The 11,798-nt window shown below is 33.8% G+C and overlaps 1 protein-coding gene across 1 annotated transcript in view; it reads right to left on the bottom strand.

The window, feature by feature from the left end:
• The window catches only part of LOC119645370, a 125,805-nt gene extending 114,481 nt beyond the window's left edge, over positions 1-11,324 (bottom strand). The window contains exon 1 of the mRNA XM_038045554.1: positions 11,207-11,324. The gene's annotated coding sequence lies outside the window, so the exon portion shown is untranslated. The remainder of the gene's footprint in view (positions 1-11,206) is intronic.
• Between the last annotated feature and the right edge of the window lie 474 nt (positions 11,325-11,798).

Genomic DNA, 11,798 nt, shown 5'->3' with positions numbered 1-11,798 from the left:
CGGTGCATATTTGACCCAAATCGGACAATCCGAAGCATGTTAAATAAAGTCCTGAAGTTCATATAAAAATGATGGATTTCTTTTTCCCCGAACTAATATGAACACCTGACATATACAGAATATTTATATGTATTAATAAACTGTTGGGCCTTAACTGTAGTGCGCAGGTGGTTCCTCGGATTGTAATTTCATTTTTTTGGGGTCCTTCTTATATATGCCGCTTCAATTGGGAAAGATGACTCATCGGGCTATACGACATTCTCCCAATCACCAAGTGTCCATGTTTTGGGATCGTGATATCACTTCTTTCGCAACTTAGTATTGACTTTGATTATTTTCAGTTGCAGCCGCCGTCGAGTTCTTGCCGAAACAAAATCAGTCAAGTGAGTTTTGAGTGTCCTGCTGTCATATTTGTCGCGGCAGTTTTGTGTTATGTCACCAAAATTTTTTTCAAATGTTCGTCAATGCTTACCAGTTAACTTTAAATTGCGTCGATGTTTTACTACGCTTTGTGTTCGTTTGTGTTCATCTGTCTTCGCCACAGATACTTTCGGTAACCGAGCACCAACAATTTTCCATCTTTCGTCCTCTGGGAGTGGACACATTTTACCAATCGCAGAAAAAAAGGGTCTAATACAGTGATATATAATGTATAATAACGGACTTGGCACGGGTACAGTGCAATATTACAACTAGACGGTACTCTATTGCATGGTATGTTCATATTGTTTTCTTCAACCATTGTAGGTGTGTGCGCGAATATTATTCTCTCCTCCTTCGCCACTTTCCCAACAATGTTGTTGGATCATGAACTACAATTTAATTACTAGCTCGGAACGTAGTAAAGTTTTTAATAACCTGTGCACACAATTTGCAACGATTCTCTTTCGAAGCTGTGAAAAGTAAAGAAACGTGTGTAATCCCAGTTTATTATGTTGCGTTTCCTTTACAACAATCGAAATATGTTTAAATTGTTGATGTTTCGGTGTTCTCACTTAAAGTTTGACACGTTTATTTTACATATATGTTTTTATACTCGAAAGTCTTAAATTCAAATTTGTTTACGATGGTGTGGATATTGCTGCTGCTATTACTTTTTATTTTTCAATACAGCAAACATGACGAGATTAAATAAATACATATGTAACATTTAGCTATCGTTTGGTGTGTTTGTACCCTTCAATGAAATTATGAACCTATACTAAGCAAGTGTACAAAAATTATATAATAATCGTTAAAGAGCGCTCATATATACATACATGTGGCTATTTGCCACGATGTCAATGTCCTGTTTAAATTAGATTGATTACTCAGGAGAAGGCTCCCAGATATTTTACAGAGTCAGAAGTGATATAACAAGAAAAAGATTACTGCCATATCATATTTATAGTAGAACAAATCAAAGATCTCTTCTCTTCACAGACGTTGTTCATAGACTCACCCACCCACTAATCGAGTTTTGTAGAATCGAGTGACTCGTAGAAGATTTTGGCAACTAAAAGTCAATTAGTTGATTTTTTAACTTGATACGGAGCGGAAACCATTAGCGGATTTAAAAACCTCAGTTAAATTGCGTAACTCCAAGATTATAGTTTGGAAAAGCCGGGAAAGTAAATTGTTTGGTTTCTCTGTCTCATTAATCGACCAATTAATTATTATAAATTTATAATCAACATTTTGAGGTCATAATTATGCCAATTACAGATAAATATAAGGGAAAACGAACCAAGGAAAAGAGACAATGAACGAGACTTTATGGAATCTCGAATTAACATTTGTCTGCATTAGAACAAACACTTCAGAAATCCAATATACCATCGATAGTGGGCATAAAAGCGAATGTGGTCTTGTTCGATACATAGCGAAACAGCAGACATCTTCTGCTATGTGTCGCTTTGTGCTTAGCCACTTTCCTATACACGTAACACATATATTATATGTATGCAAGCAAATTGAATTGAACGTTTCATGCATTTTAAATGATAATACTTTTTGTTCTTCTTCTCCTTTTTTGCCGCTTCTATGGTATTTTTTCAATTTTTGTCGGTAGTCTTTTACTTTCGATTAGAGCGACGTATATGAGGATCGCATTCCAAATTGTAATATCTCGGTTATATATGTACGTACGTGCGTACAAATGCATGCTCGAGTGTGTACGAATGCCTCATTGTATTGTTACCGTGTACATGCATCCGACAATCATTACATTTTCATATGTGGGGCTATAACGTTTCAAGGAAAATTAAAAAAAAATACAAACATGAAAATTAAGAATGTTGATGACGATTTCAAAACTTTTAACTACATTTGCAATCACGTAAACCCAATACGCACAAATTTACGCAGGGAAATACGCAAATCGAGACATTATGTAATAATGATGGCTTTTAGTTAAATAAAACATGTGGTTGTGCGTGTCTGTTATCCCTTCACCACAGAGACCACCATCTTACACTTAATTCATTCGTATTAGCACGCTTACTCGTTTATTTAATTCTTTTCTTAAATAAACAAAATAAGTGAAAGAGGAGGACAAAAGAAATGGAAGCCTCAACATGTGTGTGTGTAGGTGTTGTGAACATTGGCTTTTTTCTGATACCCATAACATCTGGCAAATATAGACAGAGAGGCGGCTGGCCGCCTTTGTGACTTTCTTGAATTACTCTGTATTTTCTCATTTTTTTTTTTTTTTTTTTTTTTTTTTTTTTTTGAGATGAAAGTTCCTTCCAATGTTTTGCTTACATACAAATATATATATGAATGAATATATATATATATACATATGAATGATTTATTGAATATACTGGGAATGTCTGTCTATTCCCATCATAGAGGCGTGAACTAGAGTTTCTATTTTGCATATCTATGCTCGTATAACAAGCAATCATCGGTCGAATAAGTCTCGACCATCGCTCCCCCTGCCGTCCGTCCCTCCGTCTACTTAATATCTTTTATTGAGATCCAAAATTTGAGATAGAAACCTGAAACTTGTCATAACCATGACCATAGATAAAATTAAAGAGAAAATCGTCTTTATCCACGCACAGCCATATAAAAAGAGACAACGAAATTTATACTTAAGATCTCCCTTTGATTTGGGTTGCAAGGAAAACCTTAGCTGTAGAATAATTCATAGAGATACGGGCGCACATAATGATGCTCACGGCGAGCAGTTATTAGCATAAACACATGGAGGAGTTAAAAGCGCCAGGACAAGAAACAAACAATAAAAGAAATAATGGTTTAATTAAGTGTATTAAGGTAAACGTATGATGGTATTCTGTTTATTTAACATTAAACTTGAACATATCTCTTTATCGTAGAATGTAAAGAGATTTATTTACAGGAAAACAAGCAAACAAACTGAACAACAAAATAGAAGACAACGCAATAGAGTGGGGGTAATGTTTAAATTGGAAAAAAAAAAAAAAACAAGAAAGTATCAGACACACGAACCAACACTTCGTTAATCTACTTTGAATTCTATTGGTTTCACTTGGTCCACTTGGCAAGTAAATAAATGACTCGTATTTTATTTGAGGTAAGCTGGATAACTTTAATCTTTAGAAAGCTTTAGTGCAAATTCTTTTGAAAGCCGGAAAAAATACAAAAACAAAAAGCAATTAAGAAAAAAATAAAAGTGCTCAAAAACACGCACACATTATGTGTCGTATGGTTATGGAAATTATTTATTTTTAATAAGAAAAAATTCTATGAATAATTTGTTCTTACTAATTTACCTTCTTCTCGTTTAAGATGTTTGGCATTAAGCTCATGAAATCGGCTTCTCATCCATTTAGAAAACTTTTTATTCATTTTATTTCTTTCTTTTCGCTATTAACTGGCGCACTGACGTTACATTATTTCAAAAAAAACTAAATAAATAAATGAACAAACAGACAATGAAAAAACAATCGTTTAAACACTCACGACTCTTATCTTTCTTATCTGTTCTTCTCTTTTTATGGGTGTTATTTGGGCGTTTTCGTTATTATTTGTGGCTAATTTTTCGTTTAACAACTTTACCGAAATTGTAGGAAATAAGTATTTTTTCGTGTCAAACCCACATGAAATGTGTGAATACTTTTATTTTCTTTTTTTATATTTTTTTCTTCTTAATATTAGTTTCCAAAGAAAATAGAGTAAAAGTTTGTGGGCTGGCATCGGGAAAAAACTTTTTAGGTGACGAAACTGCAAATAGACAAAAAAGTGCATTTAAATACAATATAAAATTTGTATTTGAACGTAAATCTTTCGCTTTCTTCAAATTAAAATCTCACATCACATAATCAGAACGTGTTTATCTTAATTTTAAAAAAGAAAATTTTCAAACTCGGCTATAACTATTATAATATGACTAACATAAGTCAATAATATTCTTTTATTTTTTATTTATTTATTTATTATTTTTTTGCGCATAAATCATGATCATTTCCTGATCCCGTACCCGTTACGTAACGGAAATTTTAAATTTCCAGCAGCTGAAGGGGATAAGACTGACAGGAAAAAGTAACTCATTTAAGGACTTTACACAAAATCTATATTTAGTTTATAAGTTCATTGATGTGTATCTCTGAGGGCTCCGGAAGAACAAAACACATTCTTGAAATAGAAACACGATCGTTAATGTTAAACAAATGAAACAATGTCTAGCGTTTTTGAACAATTTTAACGCAATATATTTAAAAAAAAGCTTATGAACTTTATATTAAGAACGCTATGCATAAAAATCATTTTAAACTTTTTCACAGAATGTATCGCATCTCCACAAATCATATATAGCCAAGCTAAGATAGATAGATGGCCTTTACCTTTCGACACGAAGATTTTTTTTTTTAAATGAGAATATGTTTATCCATATTTATGGCCGCTTGCGATCTTAAAAGAGGGCAAGCTATTCATTCGGGGACAATTGTACTGTTTCGAAGGAAATATATAATAAGTGCTTCCATGTATTCTGATCACGAGTGACATCTATTAGTGAAAATGATAAATTGTCAAGTCGAAGTGTCAAGGTACACAACGATTAAAATCGATGATTTCGACCTTTTTCTACATAATATAACAGCGTATCATTTAGTAATATCGTGTTATTTAGTGTACGCAGACGACAATCATGGAACACTCAAAATTGCATTATAATCATTCATTATTTTGTAATGGTAGTGATAGTGAATCAGCTATTCCTAGACGTTAACATGTGGTGTAAATGGTCCAAAAGAAGAGAAAATTGACGAAAAATGTCAATGCGAACCGTTTCAACATTGGGGTTCCATTGCTGGCCAGACAAAAAAAAAAAAAAACGTTTTCTATGACCTATTGTGAATGGCGATGAAAAGTGGATGTACTAAAACAATCCTAAGCACAAAAAGTCGTGGATTAGTCGAGGAGAGTCATCGACATCGACACCGACACCGACACCGGAGAAGAATACTCATTGCTGCACAGTTGTGCAGTGCGAATGATGGGATTAGCTGGTCCTGGTGTTTTACGAGAAACCGAATTAAACTCTTACTGCAGATGTCTGTCAACGACAATTGAACAAATTGAACGATGTAAAGGCTGCGTAGCGGCTAACAGATGCAAAGTCATTGCTTTGCACGACAACGCTCCGCTACACATTGCAAGTGCTTTCAAGGATACATTGTTGCAGCTCGAATGGAAAGCCCAGCCGTATTCAGCCTACTAACCAGACATAATGTCTTTTAATTAATATTTGTTCAGATTAATCCAGCATGGCTTGGCCTGGACGCGGTTTCGACTTGCTGAGGAAGTGCAAAATTGGCTCGCTGCCAAACCAACATCGTTCTTTAGGCACGATATCGCCATGTTGCCAGAAAGATGGGAAAACGTAGTAGCAAATGATGGAATATACTTTGGTTAATTTGATATATTGTACCAATTTTTCTCATTAAATGACGGTTTCAAATGGAAAAATAATCAGAATAGATGACAGCACCTAATTTTTGCTTTGCAATTTATCTTTTTTTCTATATTTTTTTCAACCAGCCTTTGTGAGATATTCGATGTGACGAGCTTTCAACAGATATTATATTTTCTTCTTATTTAGATCATAATAGAACGCTGTTATGTTTTTTTGAAGCATCTATTTCGTTACCTTTTTATGCACTTCTAATCATTTAGGATCTACTATTATATAACGCACTTCGTTTTCACTTCACTTCCACAATATCGAACAGTAAGTTATATCTTATGTTCTGCGAATCTTTACAAATTTTTCACTTTTTGCAAACTGAAATATTACAGTTATGCGTAACAAAACCACTATTCATTACAACCCATGCAAATTGTTGTGGAGAGTATATTAAGTTTGTGCGGAGGTCTGCAATGCCAAGAAGGAACCGGGACAGATCCGTCTTTCATTATACCAATCTATCCAGAACCACCTTTTGAATTGACGTAAGCTTATCTGTCCGTCCTAGGTCTATCCATGTATACTTGTACTCAATCCACATGTACAAATTCTTGCGACGATGATGAAAGATGATACATATTTTATATTTATTTTCATCCAAGTGCGGGCATTTTTGAAACTGGATTAAATTGGACCACATATCCCACAAAAAGCCTTATTTTGGAAAGTCGCCCTAGGAATGACAACACGGTGGTGTAGCGTAGTTAATGGCGGGCAGCGGCTCACTATAGCGTTTGTATTTGTTTTATAATTGCAAACCAAGTCTTTTGTTCATATTCAGTCAAGGTACGCGTAGTATGTCTAATATCTTTGATTCATTGAAACCTTACGACCTTAAGGACGTAGATGGCGTTTCGTCAAGTAATTTTAACGTAACTAAAGATCGCAATAGCGTTCAGCTTGCTCAATTCGGTTTAATGCAACTTTTGCTGCACTTGAGTATTTATACAGAGTAACTATGAAATAGGCAGTGTTGAGAGCAGCAGCAAAGCAGTCAAGCAGTCAAGCAGTCGCCTAGGACAACGGCATTTTCTTATTATCTTGTCCTTTGCTTTGCATCCTAGACCATGGCCACAATTTATATCCTCTCTCCACTTTTTTCTCCCTAACCTTCTCATCGTGTTTATACACGTACGAGGGACATCCTTTGAGTGGTTGTGAGTGATTGAGCGGGGTGAAGGCAAAAAAGAGAGAGAAGTTTATTCTTCTATGAAAACTTAAGCAGCAGCGTAAACAAAGTATAGAGCAGTATTATTCATTACCATCAATCATTTGTTGATTGTTTTTATCAACTTTTGTTTGAGTTTACACGAAAAATAAAAAAAAAAAAATATGCTAAAATTTCACAGCCCGTCTACCGTCGCAACACAATTTTTTCTTTTTAATTCTTTGCCGTAAGCATATCTGAGACTAATTATTACACGTAAATGGCATTGGCCGTAAAGGGCAGATGATGATTGCCAAACATGTTAGGTGAGTAAGACAGACAGTCTTGTATTTCTAGTTTTTTCTTCCCTTTTCATTTTTTTTTTTTTTCAACATGTGTGAGATAAGGCTGTTTACTTTATTCTATATGTACTGTCATTAAGCGGCATATCTTATCTCCTATCCGAGCATGATTTTGTTGTTTTTGTAATTGAACTGAAGACATTCCTTCACTGATAAAAAAGAAGAAAAATGTTACGTAAAGCAAAACTTTTGTGGTTCCATTTTTTTAAATTTCACCCAAATTTTTCTTATATTTTAAATGAACTGAGTGCCACCTTTTTTTGTAATAATATTTCGATCATTGCGAAACTTCTACGATTTTTAAACGAAAATTTGAGTCAAGAGGTTGCCATTATGAGAATTTTGTAGAGACATAGCCAGCGAGTCCGAGCTATGTCACATCGAAACTTCTCAGCGAAGCTCTCCCAATTTTTAGGAGTAAATGAAGATATGTGTGGTCTGGCATTATCGTGGTGAAAGGCGACATCTTCCCTAACTAATCAATTCTGAATCTATTGTAAAATAAAGCGAATTTTCTACAACTTTGGCTCGTTTTTCAACACATTTGTTTTCGATTAAAGAAACACATGCTACAACACTATAGGCTTTCACTTTTCACTTGCATAAAACATGTCAGTTTTACCAAAGTCACATTTATATAAAACTATTTATTGAGAGAAACGCCAATGACTTTTTTATTTATCCAACATTTGATATGGATTTCATTTCCGCGCAATATAACCAAACGTATGAATTATAGTTCTTTCTTTATAAGACAATGAAATTTTTTATTGATAATACCTTTTAAAATAAAATTGTTGCTTAAAATGAACACCCTCCTAATCACATATATTCGAGATATAAAAATGCATAACGCAGATGATCCAAATCAAATAAGCGGGACCTACACCACTGCTATAGTTTAAAGCTAAGACATAAATTCGCTTATATTATAATGAAATGATGCCTTCCTTCATTTAAGCCTTTAATGCTAATAATACATTGCTTAGCTTGGCTGCATGTAAATTGTGACCAGAAATGGAATGGGAAAGTGAATTAACCATCATAACGATAATGTTAATATTAAAAATGATATTAATAACGTAATTAATTGTTAATGATAGAATATAAAATAATTAACGTTATTAAGGCAATTAACAATTCAGTAATCAAGGAAGCCCTTTAACAATCACCGCAGAAGAGGGAACAGAAAGAAGGAAGGAACGAAGGATGGTTAAACGGATGCATGGCTGATATTCATCTAAACTTTGAAATATTGTCTCACATGCCGACAATTCTTTCCAGAAATAGAAAGGCTCATAATGGTCCTTCAATGCCAGGCTATTACAGCGAGAAACTATTGTATAAGACTCATCCGTAACACCTGATAATTGTCGATGTGAATACAATCCAATCAAAAACATTTAGTATGTCATATCAGGATGCACCTTTCTTGTACCAACAGTACATAAAGCACAGCATAAATCTATAGGAAAACAGAATATCTTATTACATCTAAAATTCAAAATTAATAGTTGAAAAGTTTGCGTATAGAGTACACTGAGACAGCTCTGTCCACGCCAATGCCAGTGTAGAAGCTAACATGTTAGATATAACCGTAATGAACAAGCAAAAGGAAAAGACTCACGGACAGAGGAGCCCCTAACAAGAACAATATAAAAGATGATACCTTAGCGGCAGGTATTCACAATTAATGCTAAGTGGCTTATGTACCACAGTACTAATCGTGCCAACAATAATATCGAGCTGGTAGCAATCAATAGTTACATAAGTCTGCTGGAACTCCCCAAAATCTGAAGAAAGCGAAATTCATTTTATACACATGCTTGTAGTTATGCAGCACCTTTGGCGGGCTTTCGCTGATTAAATTTGTGGAGAAATGTTTTAAATAGATCCACTTTTGAAGTGAAGTTAGTAGGAAATAATAATAAACACAATGACAGAGTATAGGAAAGAAACGTCATTTAATCATTTAATGCCCTTATTAAGCAAACCTCAGCAAAAAGGAAAGGAGGGGAGAGAAAAACAATCATAAAATTTGAATATATTGGGATGATTCTATAAGTTTTTGGCCGATTTGGAACAGAGCTAAGTACATTTTGATGAAGCCCGTTTCCATTATTTTCTATAGGCGTTGAAGTTCTTCTTTGCAGAAATCCTCAAGTAAAGAAATCCTCGTAAGGCCTTTGACTTCTTAGAGTAGAGCCCAAGATATAAAAGGAATACCAGTGCAATCAGGCGCGAAGTTTTAATCAATCAATATTTTTGTTGAAATTTCAAGAATTACACCGACATCAATTTGATATCAGTCCAGTAATGAAATGTTTTAGCAATATTTAGCATAACAGGTATGAAAGCCATTTCGACTTGTCGTGAATTTCAATCTCTATTACCTTATGCGAATGTAAGGCAAAGTTAAAATAACTTTTCTCAGCAAACTAAACAGATAATTAGGGTGAAAGGTATATGTAGTTATGTGGAGCGGGCTTATGTTTATTTTGTAAAAAACTTTCAAAGTGATCGGTTATGTTACAGTAGCGTAACGTGTAACTAATACGTTGAACAGCACAGTGAGCACATAGAGAAATATGTTCTGCGTATGGAACATGTGTTGTAACAAAACGCACTTCTCAAAGTTGGTTTGCAAAATTTCCTTTTGTGAAATTTTCAGTGAAAGCTTTGCCGTGTTCTGAGAGACCAAAGACTATTGACGATGACCAACTAAAGGTTGTGATTTAAACTGATGGACAGATAACCATTCGCGAGAGTGCAGAAAAACTCGATTTATCGAAAATAAGTGTATTGCTTATATAACAGAAAATGATTTTATTTCATAGCGAAAAAGCGCACGAAATTTCCGGACTATCTTAGAATTTGCACTCTAACCCTACGACAAACAAACGGAATGACGAATTGAAAATTGACGTTAATAAATGTTCCTCCGTAGATCTTATATATGCAGAATTTGCAATATTTTGCTTTCAGAAGAAGAAGAAAAAGAAGAAGAAAAACTGAGTTGTGGCTATCAACAAAACATGCGCTTAATGATAGCTTTTCAGATCGACCTTTGCGCGCTTAACGGTTCAATAAGATTAGAGCTAATCAATCGGATATGGCAAAATCGGTGCATTATTAATATATATAGTTTGTAATTTGTCGGATACAAATTTCTACGTATTACAAACGGAACGATAAATTTATTTTACCGATATATTCCTTGATTAAAATGCATTGCTAGCTATCGCACACTGACATAGATAATGTATTTCATAATTAAGAAAAAACCGCGTTGTTTATGCAGTCACATTAAATGGTGGACATTAGAGTGAATATGGCTTTTAACAACTAAAAAACGCATTATTAAGGCTTATTGCGGTTTATCAAGTGAGTTGAGTTGAAAAGATTTGCTAATAAAATACGAAGAGGCAAACCGGAAAGGACGTGCAATCAAAATTCGAAATACGTAACATTTCTGTTTGCCTTGCTGTCTTTCAGTTGGTTAATTGAAATTTATTAAATTATTATTATTTCTACATCGCACCCCTGCGTATATACAGTAAAAGGAAGCGATGCAACCATTGAATAATTATCACCAGAAATTGTTATTAATCCGATCGTTGTGAACGATTTTGCAAGAGACGGCTTTAAGCATAAAATTATAAGACTTTCTACGAATTCAGTTGATATTAGAATGTATCCAGATGTCCAATATAAAATGTTATAAATCTTAAAATCGTAGAAAATGCCTTAAACAGTTCTTACCCGTATTGCTGCTGCAGCGAAAATATGTTCTCCATTTAGCTTTAGTAAATAATAATTTAATTCACTGGCATCTTTTTATTAAACACTATGCAAACGAATTCGATTTTATATAAAATCAAGTAAAAAGAAACATTTCACAATATTATTTTTCAAAATTTATTTTATGTTTTGCGAAAGGGCAAATTAATTAAAATTGAAAATTAACTATTAACACGTTAGCACACATACCCCTCCGATTACATGTTTATTAATATATGCGTAATTGTCTTTCCTTTTTTTTTTTTTTTTTTTTATTTCATTTTTCTTCTTCTTCATATATACATTAATTTGCCGTCCGCAGTGTCGAGCAAATTTTTAAAATTGCTTATTTGAGGCTTTTTTGTCCAGTTTGTGTGTTTTTCTTTTTTTTCTTAATGTATTTACATTCACTTGTGCATATGCAACGTCAATAAATAATGCCTCCTTTCCTTAATACTAACACGTCCATACATGCTAACGTACTCGAATCAACTGTCATTCTCTGGTTTTATATTAAAACTAACGCGACAATGAAAAATCTATGGAAGCAATTCTGGTTTCGGTCGAGCGTTTA

This window comes from Glossina fuscipes, unplaced genomic scaffold (genome assembly GCF_014805625.2).
Source record: "Glossina fuscipes isolate IAEA_lab_2018 unplaced genomic scaffold, Yale_Gfus_2 1, whole genome shotgun sequence".
NCBI lineage: Eukaryota > Metazoa > Arthropoda > Insecta > Diptera > Glossinidae > Glossina > Glossina fuscipes.
The sequence above is the reverse complement of the archived record's forward strand: the minus strand, read 5'-3'. Positions and strand labels throughout refer to the sequence as shown.